Genomic DNA, 22,184 nt, shown 5'->3' with positions numbered 1-22,184 from the left:
ACTAATTTGGAAGCAGAGAGAGCATAAGCACTGAAGTTCTGGACGCAGGACTTCAGTAACACAGTTAAGCACTACTGACAACACACACATTAGGCCACAAAAAATTAGCACTGGGGTCGTGGCTAGCAGGATCCCAGTGAGACAGGCAAAACACACTGACAAATAGGGTTTTCACGATGAGCACTGGGGTCCTGGCTAGCAGGATCCCACTGAGACAGTAAAAACACACTGACACACACTCATAAAAAGGCCAAAAGTGGGGGTAACCATGCTAGAAAGAGGCTACTTTCCCACAATAGCCTTTTATGTTTCAGTTCCTTTTTTTTCGTGATCCTGAGGGATTCTGAATGTTCAAGTAGGCTGCAGATCAGCGAGACTCTACTAATTTTTCTCTGGTGAAGAGTCTTTTCTTTTCCTTTATGTCTTTAACAATATGAAGTTAGCTTTTAAGAAATATATACAAATAACTCTGCACCTGCTTAAGCGCTGTAATCGCAATAAGCTCAGGGAATGATTGTTTATGTGCAGGATGGGAAACCTTCTTGCCTATAAATAATCATCCATGGCCTTTTGCTCTTTCTATGTGTGCTGCAGAATACAGAACACAAAAAAGCAAAAACGAGGAGAACTAAAAGTATTTCTCCTCATTGTGCCATGCTAATGCCACCCCTGGGTGGTCAAAAGCAATGGCTGTTGAAGTAAAGCACCCATAGCAGCATCCACTGCAAGCCCCTCTGTCGCAGAAAACTGCATCTGAGGGGCCCATATTTACAAAGCGGTGTTGAGCCAAAAAAAGTAGCTTAGGACCACCTTGTAGATATGGAGCAGGACACAGCGCCAATGAAGCAACACAAATAGTGACGCTCCGGTGGCACCAGGGGCTTCTAAATATGCCCCTATTTCTGCTGTGCCCTGAACGCTGACTTGAAATAAGAAAGGAACATACACGAAACATTTCCTAATAATTACATTCAAGAGGCGACACCACTGACCTCACTGAACTCAAACCATGGTACGGATTTCTTTGTGATTGATGTAGCCTCGTTGAATTTCTCAGTGAAATGCGTTGCTACAGAGTTAGCGTGTGCACAACATTCCAAACCTAACGCCCTTCAACCATTCTAATGGCCAGATTGAAAACAACTATGGTGGGGCACTTAGAACTCATGGTTGGCTGTCTTGAGGTTCCTCTCATGCCAACTTGCACTCCAACTAAGTAATTTTTGGGCTAATTGTTGTTTTAAAAGCCTTCTGCTTTTAACTGCACAGACAACAAGCATTTACAATGCATCGGGTCTCGCGTTTCCTCATGTTAGAGCTGATTGCGTTGTAAACTCCTAACCCGACTTTTCACCTATCGGGCAAAAGTGCATTTATGTACTTAACCCGAAAAAGTTAAATCAAGTATGTAAAGCGCTCGACTTCTGCCAAGCGAGATCGGGCTCGTAAATTAGATTTTAAAAAGTCCACGAGCCCGAGGGAAAACAGCGAGCCTCGCATGTTTTCTGTACTTGGTCGCTGCGCTGGAGGAGGGCTAGCCACCGGAAAAGGCTTGACATATGCGTGCCTTCGACTAATGAAAGCAAGCAGATTTTATTAGGGAAGCCCACCAACCAATAAAAAACACTGACGTGAAGTTGACAGGGCTCCGAGCCCTTTTCTAAATACAAAAGAGTCTCCCTCCTAAACGCATGCGCGAGCGCATGCAACGCAGGCTCGACCCTAAAAAGGGGTGATTCACAAGTTTTCTTTTGCTGGATCCTGACACACGGTATCTGGGGTGCTACTGGTACAGGTATTTCACCTTAAAGTCTCCTTTAAAGTTTCCCAGCAGGGGGCACTTTAGAAGTCTCCGCTGTGAACTTGGGAGAACACCCTCCCCCCAATGCCGCTTAACAGACTTAGCATTAACATTCTAGTTTTGCCTGTGCTCTTTGGGTCCACTGAGTATTACCCTAGCCCTTAGCCTCTGGTTTGGGACCAGTCTGTGGAAAGATCCTTTCTTATTTGGCTTAAAACAATGCTGCTCTAGCTCCTTGTGAACCTTGATGGTCTTCCACTTGTTTTCCAAACCTGCAGGTTTTTCTGGATCCCTCCTTGTAGGATCTAATAGACATTGCCTAAGTGGGGTAGAGCACTTTTCAAGTGGCTCAATCGCCATCAGCAGGTTAAGAGAACGAAAATCCTTGCATCTCATCTATTCATTTCAGTCATGTAATACACCTTGGATCCAAGTCTCAATCAGAACACCATAAAGTTCTCTTGCATTCATCAAATCTTTGACACTGAGCTGGTTGCTGCCCGAACCGCTTGGTCAGAGCTTCTTTCGCTTGCTCATAGACTGTCTGCCACAGGCATCTTGTCCATGCCAAAGGCAGGCTGTCCCTTCAAAAGGCAAAAACCCAGTATGTGAGCTGCCTTAGACACCTGATTTATGGCCTGTGTCTTGCAAGTGACTTTAAAGCTCAAAAACCGATACAAGGTATCCTGTCCTTCCACATACACATGTTCAAGCTCTCTTGGAATCTTGTCCACTACTTGGCCGAACTGAAGATGGAGTCACTCCCCCCAGATAGAGCAGTATCAACTGCAACTCTAAGCTTCTCCTTCTCAAGGGCAATCTTTTCCCTTATAAGCTCTTTTTATTTCTTTTTCTCTCTCAATTTCTCTTTTTAGGTCTGTTCCTCCTGTCTCTCCTGTCTTGCCTCTTGTTCTTGGCGAGTTAGCCTCAACTTCTCCCTCTCAAACTTCTTGGCTCAATCATCCAGGTGAGCTTTAGCTTTATGGAAAACGAATGGCAGGTTCAGGCTCTCAACTAGACTGAACCCCCCCCCAAGGGATTTAGGGGGTCATTATGATCCCCAGCAGTTCAGACAGCCATGCCGGCGGCGGGTGCAAAGACCGCCACCGGCATGGCGGTCTGAACCGCCATATAATGCCCACAGTGAGGGACGCTTAAGGCGGCCCTCCTCCACCGCCAGGCTGCCACCGACAGGCAGCCTGACGGTGGAGGGAATCATTGTCCGGCAGGGTAGCGCTGCAAGCAGCACTGCCCCTTGGATAATGATCCCTTTTGGCACCAGCCTTTCCCTGGTGGGTTCACCTGCCAGGGAAAGGCTGGCAGAAGGGGTGGTCTGGGGCCCCTGGGCATGGGCAGAGGCCCGTGTGCAGTGCCCTATCGCTCAGGTCACTGCCCGATTTACGGGAAGTGATATGCGCAACAGGTGCAGCTGCCGCACAGAGGCATTGAGGGCAGCTCCATATGGAGCCGCCCGCAATGTCCCGGCCATGCATTCTGCTGCTACACTAACAATTAAAGGTGGAATGTGTACAGGGGAAATTCTAGTAAGTGCATTTACGAGCAGATAAGGGAGGAAATTTCGTTATTCTCAATTAAAGGGATTACTTGCAAAAAGTTTACAGACAAATAATGATACCACCTGTTACAAAAAGACTTCCATCAAATCCTACAAGGGAGATTCAAGCCAAACTGGATCTATTAAAGGATCTATGGTGTTCAAGGCAAACCCTCACCCCAGAAAAGAGAAACTTTCTATTTATTCAACATCCTACTACTCCCACCCTATATCTCTCACCCAAAATACATAAGAGTGGTAACCCTCCCAAAGGGAGACTTATTATTTCTGGTATTAACTCTATTTTCTCCAATCTGAGTATTCCTATTGACTCTAAATTACAACCTTTCATGCAGAATCTACCCTCGTTTATCCAAGAAATCAAAGACATCTTGCAGAAACTGCAAAACATTGACTCGCAACCTGACTATATACTTGCAACCACAGATCTAGTCAGTCTGTACACTTCCATTAAACACCACGATGGGATTGAGACTGTCCAGAGCTGTCTAGCAACATGATCAGTACACCTACTTGAAAGAAACAAAATGATTATCCAAATGTTATCTTTCTGTCTTACGAACAACTTTTTCCTTTTTGAAGGACAATATTTTCTTCAACTACAAGGTACAACGATGGGAGCTCAATTCGCGCCACCGTACACATGTATTCTTATGGGCACAGTCAAACGACACTGGCTCTGGAACGATGACCTGGAATACCTCTCACAATATATGATATTCTGGGGCCGCTATATTGACGACATCCTACTTATCTGGGAGGCCCAAGAGTCACTCCTCCAACATTTTCTCAATTCTCTCACACCTAATAGGTGGAAATTGAAATAACGCATCAAATCTCCAAAACCACACTTGAATACTTGGATCTCACCCTGTATATCGACAATAATAGACTACACACCCGATTTCACAGAAAAAGTACAGCAGACATTTCTATCTTAGACGCATCTAGTTGCCATTCATATAGTACAATTCGAAACATACCAGCAGGAGAATTCAGACGGGCTAGACTCAACTCTAGTGTAGGAAAATGGCTCCCTTTTGCAGTTACCCCCCACTCTTTGCCTGATACTGATGCTGACTTGACTGAGAAGTGTGCTCGGACCCTGCTAACCAGGCCCCAGCACCAGTGTTTTTTCACTAAAAATGTACCATTGTTTCCACAATTGGCACACCCTTGGCACACAGATAGGTCCCTTGTAAAAGGAGCCAGTGGTACCAAGGGCCCTGTGACCAACAAAGGTCCCTAAGGGCTGCAGCATATGTTGTGCCACCCTAAGGGACCCCTCACCTAACACATGCACACTGCTATTGTAGATTATGGCCCTCATTCTGACCTTGGCAGTCGGCGGAGAAGCGGCGGTCGGACCGCGAACAGACCGGCGGTAAAAAAAATGGCATTCTGACCGCGGCGGTCACCGCCGCGATCGACCGCCACTTCCCCACTCCGACAGCCACGGCGGTCATGACCGACGGGCTGGAGTCTGCGCACTGCGGTCGACCCAAGACCGCCAACGGTATCATGACCCTGCTTACCGCCGCGGTTTCTGGCGGTCGGGAACCGCCATGCGAACCATGGTGGTAGGCACTATCGGGGCCAGGGAATTCCTTCCCTGGCACTGATAGGGGTCTCCCCCACCCCCCCACTGCCCCCCGAGTCCTCCCCCCACACCCTCCACCCCCCTGCCACCCCCCAGAGGTGGTACGAACCCCCTCCCCACCCCCACCCCGACATGCACATACACGCACCCCGACATGCACACACCCCCAACATGCACATATACACACCCCCTACACACACACATACACAACGGGGACACATACCCGCACACATACATGCCGACATGCGCACCCGCCGAACTACACACATTGCCCATAGGCACAGCAGCACTCCCCGCCCGCATGCACGCACTCACACACCCCCTCTACACACTCACACGCACACCCCCATGCACGCACACATCACACAACACCCCCCCACCCCCTCCCCTCACGGACGATCAACTTACCTTGTGCGTTGGTCCTCCGGGAGGCGACAGGAGCCATGGGGAGGTGACCGCCAACAGAAGACCGCCAACAGAAGACCGCCACACAGAAATGTGGGTCGTAATTCTGTGGGCGGTGTTCTGCTGGCGTGGCGGTGGAGGTTGACCAGTCTCCACTTTCCCGCCGACCGCCAGTGTGGCTGCTGGCGGTTTTCCGGCGGAACGCTCCCAGCGGTCAGAATGCGCACAGCGGCATACCGCCGCGGTCGGCGGTCTTCACCGCGGCGGTAACTCGGCGGTCTTGCGAAAAGACCGCCAAGGTCAGAATGACCCCCTATGTGTGTTGGTGGGGAGAAAAAGGCAAAGTCGACATGGCGTCCCCCTCAGGATGCCATGCCTACAAAATACTGCCTGTGGCATAGGTAAGTCACCCCTCTAGCAGGCCTTACGGCCCTAAGGCAGGGTGCACTATAGCACAGGTGAGGGCATAGCTGCATGAGCAATATGCCCCTACAGTGTCTAAGGACCAGATGTATCAAAGCTTTTTGCATTCGTAAATGGTGCGAATGCCCGTTTGTGAATGCAAAAAGCCATTTCAGAATGTATCAAAGGCATTCTGAATGCAATTTTAAGGAATCGCTGAAATAGCTATTCTTTAAAATTGACACCCTGTTTAGAGAGTCGCAAATTGTGACTCTCTAAATAAGAAATCGCAAATAAGGAATCCTTATTTGTGATTTCTAAAGCACATGTAACAAGCAATTCCTTAATGTAATTTGGGCATTAAGGAATCGCTATTTACCACCAAGTTGAACATGGTGGTAACCATGTGCAAATTTTAAAAATGCATTTAAAATGCATTTTAAAAATGTACGTGTAAAGCACAGATACCCTTTTGGAATTCCCAATTTTGGAAATGCAAAAAATTCGCAAATATGGGCCTACAGGCCCATAGGTGCGAATGGGGGCCGGTATCGCAATTTGCGATTCGGTAATAGCATTTGCAATTTTTAAGAAATTGCTATTACCGAATTGCAAATGTGATACATTGCATTTTGCGAATCAGAAATAGTGATTACTTAAAAATCGCTATTTCCGATTCGCAAAAGGCCTTTTTCATACATCTGGCCCTAAGTCTATTCTTAGACATTGTAAGTACAGTGTGGCCATATTAAGTATATGGTCTGGGAGCTTGTCAAAAACGAACTCCACAGCTCCATAATGGCTACACTGAATACTGGGAAGTTTGGTATCAAACTTCTCAGAATAATCAACCCACACTGATGCCAGTGTTGGATTTATTAATAAAACGCACACAGAGGGCATCTAAGAGATGCCCCCTGTATTTTACCCAATCCTTCAGTTGAGGACTTACTGGTCTGTGCCAGCCTGCTGCTGAGAGACGAGTTTCTGACCCCCTGGGGTGAGATCCTTTGTGCTCTCTGAGGCCAGAAACAAAGCCTGCACTGGGCGGAGATGCTTAACACCTCCCCCCTGCAGGAACTGCAACACCTAGCACTGAGCCTCAAAGGCTCAAGCTTTGTGTTACAATGCCCCAGGGCACTCCAGCTAGTGAGAATGCCCGCCCCCTGGACACAGCCCCCACTTTTGGCGGCAAGTCCAGGGGAGATCATGAGAAAAACAAGGAGGAGTCAGCCACCAGTCAGGACAGCTCTAAGGTGCCCTGTGCTGAGGTGACCCCTGCCTTTAGAAATTCTCCATCTTGGTTTTGGAGGATCCCTCCAATAGGATTAGGGATGTGCCCCCCTCCCCACAGGGAGGAGGCACAAAGAGTGTGTAGCCACCCTCATGGACAGTAGCCATTGGCTACAGCCCTCTCAGACCTAAACACACCCCTAAATTCAGTATTTAGGGGCACCCCAGATCCCAGGAAATCAGATTCCTGCAACCTGAAGAAAGAAGGACTGCTGACCTACAAGCCTGCAGAGAAGGAGGAAGACGACAACTGATTGGGCCCCAGCCCTACCGGCCTGTCTCCAACTTCGAAAACTTGCTCCAGCAACGCATCCGACAGGGACTAGCAATCTCTGAAGGCTCAGAGGACTGCCCTGGACTACAAGACCAAGAAACACCCGTGAACAGAGGCCCTGTTCAAAACCAGCTACTTCTTGGCAACAAAGAAGCAACTTCCAAAGACTTCACGTTTCCTGCCGGAAGCGTGACACTTCACACTCTGCACCTGACGCCCCCGGCTCGACCTGCAGAAAACCAACACCTCAGGGAGGACTCCCTGGTGACTGCGAGCCTGTGAGTAACCAGAGACAACCCCACTGAGCCCACACAGCGACGCCTGCAGAGAGAATCCAGAGGCTCCCCCTGACAGTGACTGCCTGTAACAAGGGACCCGACGCCTGGAACCAACACTGCACCCGCAGCCCCCAGGTCCTGAAGGAACCAAACTGCAGTGCAAGAGTGACCCCCAGGCGACCCTCTGCCTAGCCCAGGTGGTGGCTGTCCTGAGAAGCCCCCCTGTGCCTGCCTGCAACGCTAGAGTGACCCCCGGGTCCCTCCATTGTTCTCAATCTAAAACCCGACGCCTGCTTTGCTCACTGCACCCGGCCGCTCCTGTGCCGCTGAGGGTGTACTTTGTGTGCCTTCTCATGTCCCCGGTGCCCTACAAACCCCCCCTGGTCCGCCCCCCGAGGATGCGGGTACTTCCCTGCTGGCAGACTGGAACCGGGGCACCCCTGTTCTCCATAGGCGCCTACGTGTTTTGGGGCACCTCTTTGACCTCTGCACCTGACCGGCCCTGAGCTGCTGGTGTGGTAACTTTGGGGTTGCCTTGAACCCCCAACGGTGGGCCGCCTATGCCCAGGACTAAGACTTGTAAGTGTTTTACTTACCTCCAAAACTAACCTTTACTTACCTCCCCCAGGAACTGTTGATTTTTGCACTGTGTCCACTTTTAAAATAGCTTATTGCCATTTTAACTAAGACTGTACATGATATTGTTTTCATTCAAAGTTCCTAAAATATCTAAGTGAAGTACCTTACATTTAAAGTGTTTGATGTAAATATTGAACCTGTGGTTCTTAAAATAAACTAAGAAAATATATTTTTCAATATAAAAACCTATTGGCCTAGAGCAAGTCTTTGAGTGTTTGTTTCTCATTTATTGCCGTGTGTGTACAACAAATGCTTAACACTACCCTCTGATAAGCCTACTGCTCGACCACACTACCACAAAATAGAGCATTAGAATTTTCTACTTTTGCCACTATCTTACCTCTAAGGGGAACCCTTGGACTCTGTGCACACTATTTCTTACTTTGAAATAGTATAAACAGAGCCAACTTCCTACATCTAGCAACAAAGTTGACTATGAGACAATACCCTCTGAAATTTCTGAACGACTCTCCACTAGAGGATATAATACTTCCAGCCTAAAAAACACTATGGAACACTTTGCCTAAACAGATTGTAATATAATCCTTAACAAGACCAAACCAATCACTCAGAGGATTCCCATTCGTTTTATTATACATTTTCACAATGGTCAACAATACATTTGAAAATTACACCGCAAACATTGGTACATACTTCACAAGAATCCTTCCATCACTCAAGACATTTCTTACTTATCACAGATCGACTTTAAAAGAGCCCCTAATCTCCGTGATAAATTATGTTCCTCCTTCTATCAAGAAAATCCACTTACTCGAAGCCTTATGCAACCCCCATCTGGCTTCTATACTTGCACAAAGTGTTCCATTTGTAAACTTGGTTTGACAGAATCCAAAAGAATTCTGGTCAATGATCAACCATTTGTGATACGTAATTTTATTAACTGTGAGAGTATCAACATAATCTATTTTATCACTTGCCCCTGTAATAAGGCCTACATAGGAAGTACAACTAGAGCACTTAAAATACAAATACAGGAACACTATCGCAACATCCAGAAGGATGACACAAAATTCCCATAGGTTGAACATTTTGTCAAATGTCATCCACATACACGTTCCTTTGCATTCTGTGGCCTAATGCAACGCAAACAACACCCTCGGGAGGTAACCTTGAACTCCAACTGCGACAGAATGAAAGTAAACGTATTATTTGTTTCGATACTGTACAACAAGGCCTCAACAAGGACCCAGAATGGCATTACTGGCTTCACCAATGAACTACACCTGAAATTTCTAGTGTCGATAATTATATTTATATGTTTGTGTTCTGTTGGTTTGATCAAGCTTTAAAAAATCCTAGTACCTTGGTAATTTAGACTGTGAGCACCATATGTGATCTGTCTGGATATACGATGATAACTCTATCGCCAAACACCCTTTAGTATTTATACAATTTTCAAACAGTCAGGCTATTATCCCGCTTAACCTCAGTTTTCTTTCTTTTCCCGACTTATATCCATATGGTTTTGGTATCATGTCGTTTAGCCTTAGCTTATAACATATAGGGCCTGATTACAACTTTGGAGGAGGTGTTAATCTGTCCCAAATGTGACGGATATACCACCAGCCGTATTACGAGTTCCATAGGATATAATGGACTCGTAATACGGCTGGTGGTAAATCCGTCACTTTACCGTCACTTTTGGGACAGATTAACACCTCCTCCAAAGTTGTAATCAGGCCCATAATGTTTCCACATATATAATGATCAATTTATGACCAATTAATATCTTCTGTTTCCATACCTATATATACATGTTTGCAATATTTTTTGACAAGTCCGATGTGGATTCATAAATACAGAAAAGGGACTTAGTTAACATTTCAGTCGCCCTTCCGTTTGGGGTCAGAAATCGAAAAGAAGGACTGATCATGTTCATATCCCATTAATAATATTAAACAAAGGGTAACCTATGCTATGTTCATACTTTTAATCCGTTTAGATTAGCACTCAACCATGTACAATGCCTGACAAATATGGCCGACGCCATTATTATATTTTTCTTTCCTAGTCTGATGTAAAATCATGGACACAGAAGAAGGACTCCGTTCACATTAGCCTCACAACTAAAAGAGTTGAGAGACTTGCGAAGCCGCTCCCTCACCTAATACGGCATGGGAATAAAAGTAGGACTGTATTAATTCTTCACTGGTACCATATAAATAGTAGAAGGGCTCAAATGGGCGATTTCCTAACCTAACATGGCGTCCGCTTAGAATGCTGTGACGATGATCTTAGGATCAGACTGAGGACTTTTTCGTCATAAACAAGGTAAGGGATATGTCCCATGGTACAATTAACAACACATTTATATGGTCGTTCTGACTATTCCTTTTGACCTCCTTTGTAACATCCGATTGCATAATTAGGGCAATTGACAAAAACGTAACATACTTGCTAAACACGATTTATGTAACCTCTATTATCATAGTACCAGACACTGTTGACCACGGGGAACTACTTTCGACTTGGCATGTCTTCCCCCCACAGACTGTATATTTTTCTCTTTACATGCCATCTGGCAAGCCACATATGAGACACATAATTTTTCAATCTGATAGGAAGTGACCCTCTAGATTTCTTGCATTATGCATTTTTCTGTTTTTGTTGAACAATGTTCTTTGCTTTTGACTAGTTATGTTATTATAGGATTTTGAACACTTTATCTAGGGGTTATACTTTGCTGGATAATATCAACAACTTTCTGAATTTCCATTGGGTAACTTGCTAATTTGTAGTATATTCATCTATGTTTTCATCTTGCTAGTTCGGTCAAAATTGTTGATTTCTATAGAAATGTCTAAGGACATGTATCTACAACCTTTCTACTACTAGGTCCTGCTTCATATGTTCTGTATATGTGTACTCCATTAACAATCAGGCAAATGTGTATAGTATATTTATCTTACCCCTTGCTTCCACCTAGACCATCTGCATTTAGAAATGGATTTTCTCAGATGAACAACAAACAATGGTACGACCTTCTTTGACCATAATCATTATGATATATCTTTAATAATTTTTGATTATTATACAAAATACTGTGTTAGCTACTCTAAGTTTCACAGTGCCAGCACTAATCTCACTCAGAATTTTGAATTTTAAACAGAAATTTAAAATCAAACTTTTATCTTCATATTGTACTTTTTCACCAACGTTACAAGTTAATGAGCATGCATCTCTGATATCAACAGTCACAAATTTTCATTCATCAACCTTTTCACAACTTTGGGCTAGACTACGGGACTATTACCTGGATATGTTCACTACTCAATGTTTTTTTTCCCTCCTCCGTACACTTTTCAATTTACACCAATGGGCGGTACTTCCATAGGGTTTTCACTAATACTCTAACCTATTAATCTTGATAGTAGTACTACTCTGATCACCTCTCATTATTAGCAGCCTTGAAAATGCCCCAGGTGAACACACCACAAGGGGGCGAAACACGTGTCGCCTGTTTCTTCTTATATTCCCTGAAAAAATCTCTGTGTATGGGACCAATAAATGCACTTAAACTGAACACGCGGATTCAACGTAATATTGATTGAACGTGATCAGAAAAATCACAAAAATTTTGATATCTTGAATGTGGGTTCTTGATTCTTTTGCATTTACGAGACACTCTGTGATAAATCTGTGGTAAGATAACACAAAAGCCTGACTCCACAGTGCCCTCCTCCTGTGTTCATTGTAGGAGGCCTGCCCTCTGTGTAGTGTGCAAAACTAGGAACACTGTGCAGGGGGCCAGGCAAACACATAGGTTTACAGGGGTAAACACTAGACCACCTAATGCTCTCATTTTTGTGGTAGCTTGGTTGAGCAGTTAGGCTAATCTTGGAGAAGTGCAACACATTTGTTGCACTAACAGTATCAATATAGTAAGACACTTGAGACCAATTTATAAAAATACTTCAGATTTTTATAAAGATTTCAAGGACAAGATCATAGAGACTGGGTAAGTACTTTTTTAGATGATTTTTTTTAACGTTTATTAAAATTAGTATTTTTGTGCGTTATTATGGACCATAGGAATCAATGGTGGATCACCTTTAAAAATGCATATAAAATCAGGAAGTGCAATTACCAAGTTTTCCTTTTGCAGGTAAGTCGAGATCGTAGACGGCCACTATAGGTCAGCTACAGAAGTTGGGGCGGCTCCTGGTTCCAGCGGAGAGCAGCTGTAAGTGGTCTTTGGAGCTGGTGCCTGGCCTCTGCAGGGGACCACTTGGAAAAGGTCCTGCAACTGGAGCTTCCTCCTGGTTCTTTTACAGTCAGGTGCAGGCTATTTTTGTTGGTGTTCGACATGAGGTGACTACTACCCAGGGTAATGGTGAGGTACAGCTGCTGGAGGGCACTGTGGCACCAAACTTGGCACAGTTGCAGGGTTTGTCCTCACTGTCTGTTGGGCAGAGTTTAGTCTGGCTGTGGCATCTGGTTCGGCGGTCAGCAGCCGATCAGTGAAGTGGACCTCACTTCACTAGTTCTTTGGTGCTGCAAAGTGATGCGTTCACTCTGTGGGAAGTTCTATGGTGATTTATGAAGAGTGGAGGTCCTCTGTGGGTTTCTAGAGTCCTTCCAGTGTCCAAGCAGCCCCTCAATGGCGATTGTCGAGTCCTGGTTGCAGCAGGAAGGGTTTTAGAGCCTTTTCTTTGTGCAGTAGATCTTCTGTTCTCATGCCTTGGGACTTCTCTGTTGCTGGTTTTCATGTGTCCTTTGAATCTGATTTCTTGGTCTAGCAATGCCCACTAAATACTGTATTTAGTGGGCCATTTTAGGGGGTAGTGTCCAATGGGTCATCTACCTTAGGGTGGCTACACCCACTAAGTGACAACTTCCTGAAGACAGAGATCACTTCCCTACACCTGATTGGCTATTTTCCTTCCATCCAAGATGGAGAAAAATGAAATGGAGAGGTCACCTCGCATGCAACACCATGGGGTTGGTGCAAGCCAGGTATGGCTACCCCTTCTGCCCTTTGTCTGGTTTTCCCATTGTTGCTCCTGCCAAAAGTGGGGGATTGCAACAGGGGTGGCCGTCTGCTGCTAGCCGCAGGCCTGGGGTCGAGTTTCAAGGGCGGTAAGCCCTTTGAAGCTCACCAGCAGGGCAGTGCACATTCCTGAGAGAGGGGGTGTTAGCACTTCCACCCAGGAAGGGCTTTGTTCTGAATCCCATAGAACAGGATCTCTCACCCCAGAGGCTCAGATTTGTGTCTGGAGGTGGCAGGCTGGGTGGGACTGGCCAGCAACCATTCCAGGGTAGTTAGCTCTTGCAAGGGCCACCTCTAATGTGACCCCTGGGTACATTTTGTAATAAATCCAATAGTGGTACCAGTTTGGAGTTATAATTTTGAGTTGTTTGATACCAAACAACCAAGGGTGCAGAGTGGCCATCATGTGGCTGTGAAACTTGTACTGACCAGTGTCCAGCAAATGCATCTCTGTTCACTTACTATGTCCCAGGTTTGGCAAGGACACAGTGGGGGCATACTGCTCATACAGCTATGCCCTCACATACAGCATTGTGCACCCTGCCTTAGGGCTGGAAGGCCTTTGAAGGCCTGCCAGAGGGGTGACTTACTTATATTTCATCCAATGTGCAGCGAACGGGCACACAGGCTATGTGCCATGCGAGTTTGCGTTTTAGGATTGCACCAGGACACTCGGCCTGCAATGGCAATTCTGGGTGCATCTTGATGGATGACCCTAGAGAGTGGCACAATCAGTGTTGTTGCACTCAGGGGCCTACCCTTACTACCCCATTCCCTAGGTACCTAAGTACCATTTACCAAGGGTTTATAGTGGAAGCTAAAGGTGTTGCCAATTGAATTAATACCTTTGCAATTTGTAGGGAAAGAACAGTGGCACTGGGAACCTTGTGTTCAGGAACGCAGTGCACTCCAGTTCATGTTGCATCCAGAAACCAGGCAAAACACAGAGGGGGGGGGGTATTGGAACAGAGTGCCAGTTTCCCACATTCATTATATGGTTTCCTATCCACCAGAGTCTATAACAACCTTTTCCCTTTCACCCAGTCTTTCAAATTGAGCCCTAATGAATGTCCTCCCTGTCCCCGCTCCTGGGAGCCCACCACCGGACAGATTTGCATGACTTACAGACATGGTGCTAAGGTCTACTCTCAATCCAGTGTTCACCGTTATTTACATGTACAGACTTCGTGTGAGACAAAAAACAGACTTGCACCCCTTGACACCTTTTATTAATGATGTCCTGGGGCCTGATATTATGGGTCCTCAACAACTGGGCCAAATACTCTCTCTTCAGCACATAACTCTCAGTGGTAGGACAGGCTGCATAATCCAGTGCTCTCTGGGGGGATGTAAGAACAAGGTAAGCAAAGGTGCTAGACTCAAACTACAGTGGCGCCAATAATATGGTTGTCTAGTCCAATACTTTTGGTAAGAAGTATTTATTACACAGACACAATATACTACAGTACATGAAATAATGCTGTAGGAAAGTACCATCTTGCCTGGCATGTTACCCCCATATTTCACTGTATGCATGTTGTTTTAGTCCTTGTGTCACTGGGACCCTGCCAGGCAGGGCCCCAGTGCTCATAGTATGTGCCCTATATGTGTTCCCTGTGTGGTGCCTAACTGTATCACTGAGGCTCTTCTAACCAGAACCTCAGTGTTTATACTCTCTCTGCTTTCCAAATTTGTCACTACAGGCTAGTGACTAAATTGACCAATTCACATTGGCATACTGGTACACCCATATAATTCCCTTGTATATGGTACTGAGGTACCCAGGGTATTGGGGTTCCAGAAGATCCCTATGGTCTGCAGCATTTCTTTTGCCGCCCATAGGGAGCTCTGACAATTCTTACACAGGCCTGCCACTGCAGCCTGCGTGAAATAACGTCCATGTTATTTCACAGCCATTTACCACTGCACATAAGTAACTTATAAGTCACCTATATGTCTAACCTTCACCTGGTGAAGGTTGGGTGCTAAGTTACTTAGTGTGTGGGCACCCTGGCACTAGCCAAAGTGCACCCACAACGTTCAGGGCAAATTCCCCGGACTTTGTGAGTGCGGGGACACCATTACACGCGTGCACTATACATAGGTCACTACCTATGTATAGCGTCACAATGGTAACTCCAAACATGGTCATGTTACATGTCTAAGATTATAGAATTGTCACCCCAATACCATTCTGGTATTGGGGAGACAATTCCATGATCCCCCGGGTCTGTAGCACAGAACCCGGGTACTGCCAAACTGCCTTTCTGGGGTCTCCACTGCAGCTGCTGCTGCTGCCAACCCCTCAGACAGGTTTCTGCCCTCCTGGGGTCCAGGCAGCTCTGGCCCAGGAAGGCAGAACAAAGGATTTCCTCTGAGAGAGGGTGTTACACCCTCTCCCTTTGGAAATAGGTGTGAAGGACTGGGGAGGAGTAGCCTCCCCCAGCCTCTGGAAATGCTTTTGCCCATCTCTGCATAAGCCAGTCTACACTGGTTCAGGGATCCCCCAGCCCCTGCTCTGGCACGAAACTAGACAAAGGAAAGGGGAGTGACCACTCCCCTGACCAGTACCACCCAGGGGAGGTGCCCAGAGCTCCTCCAGTGTGTCCCAGACCTCTGCCATCTTGGAAACAGAGGTGTTGGGGGCACACTGGACAGCTCTGAGTGGCCAGTGCCAGCAGGTGATGTCGGAGACCCCTCCTGATAGGTGCTTACCTCTCTTAGTAGCCAAGCCTCCTTTCTTGGTAGCCAAACCTCCTTTATGGGCTACTTAGGGTCTCTCCTCTGGGCCATTCCTCAGATAACAAATGCAAGAGCTCACCAGAGTTCCTCTGCACTTCCCCCTTCGACTTCTGCCAAGGATCGACCGCTGACTGCTCCAGGACGCCTGCAAAACCGCAACAAAATAGCAAGACGACTACCAGCAACATTGTAGCGCCTCATCCTGCCGGCTTTCTCGACTATTTCCTGGTGGTGCATGCTCTGAGAGCTGTCTGCCTTCACCCTGCACTGGAAGCCAAGAAGAAATCTCCCGTGGGTCAACTGAATCTTCCCCCTGCCAATGCAGGCACCAAATTACTGCATTACTGGTCCACTGGGCCCACTCTCATCCTGACGAGCATGGTCCCTGGAACACAGGAGCTGGGTCCAATTGTCTCCCACAGTCCAGTGGCCCTTCTGTCCAAATTTGGTAGAGGTAAGTCCGTGCCTCCCCACGCCAGACAGCAAACCTGTGTACTGCGTGATTTGCAGCTGCTCCGGCTTCTGTGCACTTTTCTAGGACTTCCTTTGTGCACATCCTAGCCTGGGTCCCCAGCACTCTGTCCTGTATTGCCCAACTTGCTGAGTTGGACTCTGACGTCGTGGGACATTCCTTTGTGACTCTGAGTCGACCGCTGTCCTCAGATCTTCTAAGTGCCTGCTACGGTACTTCTGCGGGTGCTGCCTGCTTCTGCAGGTGCTCTCTGAGTTGCTGAGTGCCCCCTCTGTCTCCTCCTCCAAGGGGCAACATCCTAGTCCTTCCTGGTCCCCAGCAGCACCCAAAATCCTCAACCACAACTCTTGCAGCTAGCAAGGCTTGTTTGCAGTATTTCTGCCTGGAAATACTTCTGCAACCTCCAGCACACTGTGGGACATCTTACATCCAATGGAGAAGTTCCTAGCCCTTTTTGTTGTTTCAGAATCTTTGGCTTCTTCCACCCAGAGGCAGCCCTTTTGCACCTTCATCCGGGGTTTAGTAGGCTCCTGCCCCCCCGGACACTTTTGTGACTCTTGGACTTGGTCCCCTTCCTTTACGGGTCCTCAGGTCCAGGAATCCGTCTTCACTGTTTTGCTGGTGCTCGTGGTTCTTGCAGACTCCCATATCACGATTATTGTGTCTTTCTGGGGTAGTAGGGTAACTTTACTCCTAATTTTCAGGGTCTTGGGGTGGGGTATTTTGGACACCCTTACTGTTTTCTCACAGTCCCAGCGACCCTCTACAGTCTCCCATAGGTCAGGGGTCCATTCGTTATTCGCATTCCTCTTTTGGAGTATATGGTTTGTGTTGCCCCTAGACCTATGTCTACCTATTGTGATTCTACATTGTTTGCACTACTTTTCTTACTGTTACTTACCTGTTTTGGGTTTGTGTACATATAATTTGTGTATATTACTTACCTCCTAATTGAGGGTATCCTCACTTTTGGCATATTGTCACTAAAATAAAGTACCTTTATTTTTAGTAACTCTGAGTATTGTGTTTTCTTATGATATTGTGCTATATGATATAAGTGGTATAGTAGGAGCTTTGCATGTCTCCTAGTTCAGCCTAAGCTGCTTTGCCATGGCTACCTCTAACAGCCTAAGCTGCTAGAAACACCTCTATTCTACTAATAAGGGATAACTGGACCTGGCACAAGGTGTAAGTACCACAAGGTACCCACTATAAGCCAGGCCAGCCTCCTACAAGAGACGTCTCTCTCGCACAACAGCAGTCCAAACTGGACCAGACACCTCACACCGGTATCCACTTGTCAGGACCTCCCTCTGCACCCTGCTCCCTCCAGGCTCCCCTCCTCCTCACAGTGTGTACTGGTATGGCAGGCAGCCAGAAGGCTGATGTTTCAGGCACAAGGCAAGTGTCCATGAGTTCTTGGTGATGGTCCCTCATCCCAGCCCTGGTTGCAGCAGCTGGAAGTCAAGGTGATCTTGTCTACACTAATTAACTACTTGTGGGACTCATGGTTCCACTTTTGTAGTCTATATCCAGACACAGATGTGCTTTAGTGTCTGGTCCTTTGAAATACGTGTAGTGGGGGACAACTTGTTTCAGGTGCCCACTATACTGTCTGGTCCTTTGTCAAAGGGCAAAATGCCACAGCAGAAGTGGCTCCAATTTTAATTTATCCACAACACAGGCTAAGGGAGAAACCCAGGATCACACCTTCCTGTTAGCAGCCACTGAAATAATCCTGATTCTCTGGTCCTACAGTGCCAACCTTATCAGATCCACCATACTGCTTTACAGTGAGCCAATTCTCTAGTGACCAGTAACTCTTCCTGGAATCAAGGAGACTTTTGACGTGCAGTGAGAATTTCTGCCCCCTCCCTACAGTGTGTGTAGTCCCACTTCACCCCTCAGGAATGCCAGCAGTCCATATCTCATGTCTAGGGGTGGCAGTCTTTACCTCCACTATCCTTTTTCCAGGCCCTGGGCTTCCGAAACAGAACCCACAGTGCTCCTGTTAGGGTACCATGCACAGGCGCTACAAACAGTCCCCATCTGGGCCAAGGGTGAGCTAAGTACACAGCAGAATCCCTTCTATGATATGGGGATTCCACAAACATCAATTCAGTAGGTGTAGTAACACACTGATAAAATATCAGCCTTTCAACCCTGTGGTTAAAGTACATACTTAAGTCAGAGCAAATTAACAATATTTTGTTATGTATGCAAAATGTATAGCAGCCATTCTGCCTGTAGTATAGCCTTTCAGCTTGAACATATTAAAGCCCTCATTATAACAATGGCGGTATAGACCGCATACCGTCGCGGTGACGGCCGCCAAAATACCGTCGCCGCGGCTACCACCCATCTGCCATTTTATGACTGTAGCTGGAATTCCGCCAGAAGGATGGCGGAATTCCGGCTGCAGCCATGGCGGTTGATGACAGTAAGGTGGCACTGCTGCCAGAAGCAGCCCCACTCCAGTAGATCGCCGCAGACCGTACCATGACACATGATACGGCCTGGCGGTGATCTGTTGGCGGACACTGCTGCTGGCAGCTGTGCCCCGTCTCGTCTCCTGCCAGAGGACCCCCTGAAATCAGGTAAGTCGGGTGCTCTGACAGAGGAGGGGGGTGTTGTGTGTGTGGAGGTGTGTGTGTATGTTGGTGCATGTGTGTATGCGGGTGTGTGGCGTGTGGAATGCGTGTGTGCACGTATGAGTGTGAGTGAGCGTGTATGTTGTGTTGTATGAATGTGTGTGTGCCTGTATGTATGTCAGTGTGTGTTGATGTGTGTGTGAATGGGTGTATGCATGCGTGGGTGAATGTGGGTATGTGGGTGAATGAATGAGTTTGATGGCACGTGCGTGTGTGTGTATGCCATGGAGGGGGGTCTGGAGTGGGAGGGGGTAGGGGGGGGAAACCTGGGGAGGGGAAGAACTATATCACTGATAGGGAAGGGATTCCCTGTCACTGACAGTGCCTACCGCCATGGATTTCGTGGCGGTAAGCAAGCCATGAAAACCATGGCAGTAGGCGGGGTCATAATCCCGCGGGTGGGACAGTGACGGACGCCTGCTGGACACTGAACTCTCCAACCCAGTGGCTGTTACCACCCTGGTGGACCGAGTGGTACATTGACGGTTTGGTTTGAGCCAAACCACCAATGTCATATTTTGGGGAAAGGTACCGCCAGCCTGTTGGCAGTACTTTTCTCCAAAATACCGCCGTCCGCCAGGGTCCTAATGAGGGCCTAAGTAAGTTCATATCTACTTAAACATTCATATTGAATTAAATATATTTATCAGTTTTACTAGAATGTCACTTGACATATGGGGATTCTACAAAAATCTATTCAGTATGTGTAGTAACACACTGATAACATCAATAGGAGGCCTTTTAAACCTCTTCTTGAATTATGGGTATTAGTTGTTTGACAAAGCAGTTTACATTAATGTTTAATTATGGTTATTATTTGATAAAGCAGTTTACATTAATGCTTAATCCATATTTAAAATCGTTACAAGTTTACAATGTTTTGTTACGTCATGCGTAATATATGCCATTGGTATGGACTTTTAGCTCTAATAGATGAAGGGACAAAATCTGTACATCCACATTCAGATTGAATTAAGCTATAAGGTAAAGAAAAAACATTAAAGTATAAACCGTACTGTCAAAATACAATCAGATTATAAGTGAGCAGTGACTTTTTGTTGTTTCTCACATTCGTTCAAAATTTGAAATTGTAAAAATGAAATGGTTTGAAATCAAACCGTGAGAAGAGAAATGGAGACAAAGGATCTACAAAAGAAGGATGCAAACAAAACATAACGAAATGATGAAAACAATGTGTGGCACTATGAAAGGTAAAGATTCTTCGGTGGCTGTAATTAGATTGTTCTCTCAGTCATCCCTGTGAGATCGCACTAACCTGATTTAGTATGAAGTGGCTCCTGCTGGCCGGCCGCTGTATTGCAGCTAGAAAGAAGTATTGCACAGCAGTGCGAGGGCAATCATAGAAAACGAGCTCTCCACCGAAATGGTGGTATTTTGGCAGCCACGAATTACCTTGATCATGTTTGCAAAAACAGGAACATTTTTATAAGTGTCACAAAAAAACAATAACATTCAAGGTTTCTCATTACAACACAACTGCTCTAAAGCTCATGGCTTTCGCAGAAAAGCATTGCCCCACACGTTTTTTGACGTTAAAAACATATAGCTGTCTGAAGTAAAACTTACCTCACGCTTTAAGGAGTATGTAGATGTGTTTCACGACACAGCTCTAATCTTCAGTAGGACCGTTTGGTCTGCAGAAGGTCTGTGCTCATCAGTTGCATCCACCGTGCGATTCATACTGCTCAGTACAGCTTCTGCTTTTACATGGGGGGTTACCAGGTTGTGCGAAGAGGAAACAAGCAGACAGACAAACGTGTCATGTGGAACACTAGTAATGATTCAGAATAACAGCAAGAAGCGGTAACCAGAAACTCTCGTTATTTTAAAACGGACTAACGCTAGTAGTAAGAAAGGGTTCTATTTTGTTTAACCTTTAATTATAGGTCTGGCTTTATGACGTGCTCAACAGAAGAAAACACGCTTTAAGAAGCAGTACTGAGAGAGGGGCTATGCCTCCGCCAAAATCTGATTATTGTGAGTAGTACACCTTTTTTGGTGTGCTTACACTGAAAAAAAGTACTTGTATGGCACGTTTCCCCTGTGGCAAATCGCCCCCCCTGCACCGACTGAGCAAGCCTGTAGGAGGCTGGCCCTCTATTTAGTGTGCAAAACTATGCACACTATGCAGGGGATCCAGGCAACCACACGTTGGTTTCCAGAGGTAAAAATTAGACCACCTAATGCTCCAATTTTTACGGTAGCTGGTCGAGCAGTTGGGCTAATCCAGGAGATGTGCTAAACATTTATTCTACTCATAAATCCAATCATGCACCACACACACTCAATGAAAAACTCAAGACCAGAATTTATAAAAAAAATACTTCAGACTTTTATATAAATTTTGAGACCAAAATCCTTAACCCGTAGGGTGCCTTGGACGAGGTTACCTCGTCCAAGGCACCGGTTCCCGGGTGCCTTGGAGAAGGTCACCTCGTCCTACACCCGAGAACTAGGGAGCGCTAGCGCTCCCCCCATGTACACCCATCCCCCCAAGGCAGGGATGGAAGGGGAAGCCATTCCCCTTCCTCCCCAACCCCCCCCCGTGATGTCAGTGCGCAAGCGCACGCTGATTTGTCACAGGGCCTCCTCCCATCGCGCTGGAAGCTCAGGGGGGAAGAAACCTCTAGACGCCAGGGCAAATTTTATTTTGTGGTTTTTTTTTTGTTTGTTTTTTTAGAGATGGGGAGCGACCCGTTAGGCAAGGGTTGCTCCCCTGGGGGACAAATTGTATTTAGACCATTGGGGGCAGATCGGCCTATTTTAGGTCAATCTGCCCCCACAGGGGGCAGAAACCACTAGGCACCGGGGATGCCAATGTCACGCAAGGGGAGCGACCCCGTAGGGAGGGGGTGGGGGGCAAATTTATTTTAGGCCATTTCTGCCCCCCTGGGGCCGGCTGAGATAGAGGCCAAAATCCACAGGTAGGCACTCTGCAAAAAACACCACTGTTTTCTGTGAAAAAATGTGATGTGTCCACGTTGTGTTTTAGGCCATTTCCTTTTGTGGGCACTAGGCC

At 46.6% G+C, this 22,184-nt stretch overlaps 1 protein-coding gene across 1 annotated transcript in view; it reads right to left on the bottom strand.

Annotated features, from left to right (window-relative positions):
- IL31RA (interleukin 31 receptor A) overlaps positions 1-20,843 on the bottom strand; it is a 1,545,596-nt gene extending 1,524,753 nt beyond the window's left edge. Inside the window, exon 1 of the mRNA XM_069222232.1 lies at positions 20,732-20,843. The gene's annotated coding sequence lies outside the window, so the exon portion shown is untranslated. The remainder of the gene's footprint in view (positions 1-20,731) is intronic.
- Between the last annotated feature and the right edge of the window lie 1,341 nt (positions 20,844-22,184).

This window comes from Pleurodeles waltl, chromosome 1_1 (assembly GCF_031143425.1).
Source record: "Pleurodeles waltl isolate 20211129_DDA chromosome 1_1, aPleWal1.hap1.20221129, whole genome shotgun sequence".
Lineage (NCBI taxonomy): Eukaryota > Metazoa > Chordata > Amphibia > Caudata > Salamandridae > Pleurodeles > Pleurodeles waltl.
Note: the sequence above shows the minus strand (reverse complement) of the source record. Positions and strands in the feature narration are given on the sequence as shown.